The sequence below is a fragment of the Bison bison genome, unplaced genomic scaffold (assembly GCF_000754665.1).
Source record: "Bison bison bison isolate TAMUID 2011002044 unplaced genomic scaffold, Bison_UMD1.0 scf7180017864371, whole genome shotgun sequence".
NCBI classification, from domain to species: domain Eukaryota; kingdom Metazoa; phylum Chordata; class Mammalia; order Artiodactyla; family Bovidae; genus Bison; species Bison bison.
The window spans coordinates 7,236,445-7,237,609 of record NW_011494943.1 but is presented as its reverse complement, the minus strand read 5'-3'; positions in this window follow the sequence as shown (position 1 = coordinate 7,237,609).

Sequence of the window (1,165 nt, the reverse complement as noted above, 5' to 3'; positions counted from 1 at the left end):
ACTGAATAAACATGGGTTTAGTTTATTAGTTTACCTGCCGTGGAATGTTTGGCCTTCAGAATTCGACTGAAGGACTTTTGTTGCCTGGTGAGTCTTTCCTCCTTGGTAACACTCATTTCCCTGTAATCTTAATATTCCCAGCTGGTTTACGCCTCAGTCTTTTTGCAGCTATGCTTGATTAATGCCCCAATTGTTAACTTTAGAACAAAAGAATGATAATCACTCGTGCCCCTCAAATGAGTCCTCTGCTAGATGGTAATTATCCACCAAAGGGTGTCACTATAAATAATCTGTCCTCATTCTGCCAGGGTCATTGTTGTTTCTGCTTTTGTTTAGCCTGTATGAAAATAGTGGCTGGCCAGACAAGAATGGGGCTTCATTTTCCTTTACTTGTGCAAAGGCCAAGGCTGTGTTTCAAGTTCAGGGCTCCAAACTCTTCACTCCTCTGCAGTGATTGTACTGCCCAGGTTCCTTCCCAATCACCTGGTACATGACCCAAGGGTTATTACAGAGTCTTTGCCTGCAAGATGCTGTTTGGATCAGTTTAGTACTCCTCTGGCTCTGAGAAAAGCAGCTGTTCTTAGGGTAACTGTGAGAGGCTTCTGTTTGGCCCTTTGGCACCATTTCCTAGGCAAGATATCTGGCAGCTCAGATTCTGAAAAAGGGATTGCTTTCAAGTGTAGATCAGGACTTAACTGTGCTCCTTAGGCTAGTTAGGAATGAGTCCGAGGCTGCTTCTGGAATGCTGAGCCTTGGACGGCTGTTTCAAGGGCTGTTGGCGCCCCTGAAGTCTTGGGGGTCTTGGAAGGGGAGCCCTTTGCAGGAGTCCGTCTCCGCCCACCAGAGATTCTGAGCTCCATCTCCTTTCTCTGGTCACCTGAGCTTGCCCATCACGGATCGCGAGTGGAGAGCAGCCAACTGAATAAAAAAGTAGTTCGCAGGGTCATGCTCCCACTTTCTAGGGGAGACGGTTTAGTTTCAGAAAACAGTTAAAGCAGCCAGGGACCAAACCCACGTTGCTGCCTTTTGACTATGGAGAAGGGGACCCAGCTTTTTCAAAAAACCAGATCGGTTGGTAGGAGAAAGGAGGGAAGGGGCCTGTATCACTGAGAAGAGTAGGGGGCCATCCCCTGGAGCAGGCCTTTCTTCCGGTGGACTGCATTTC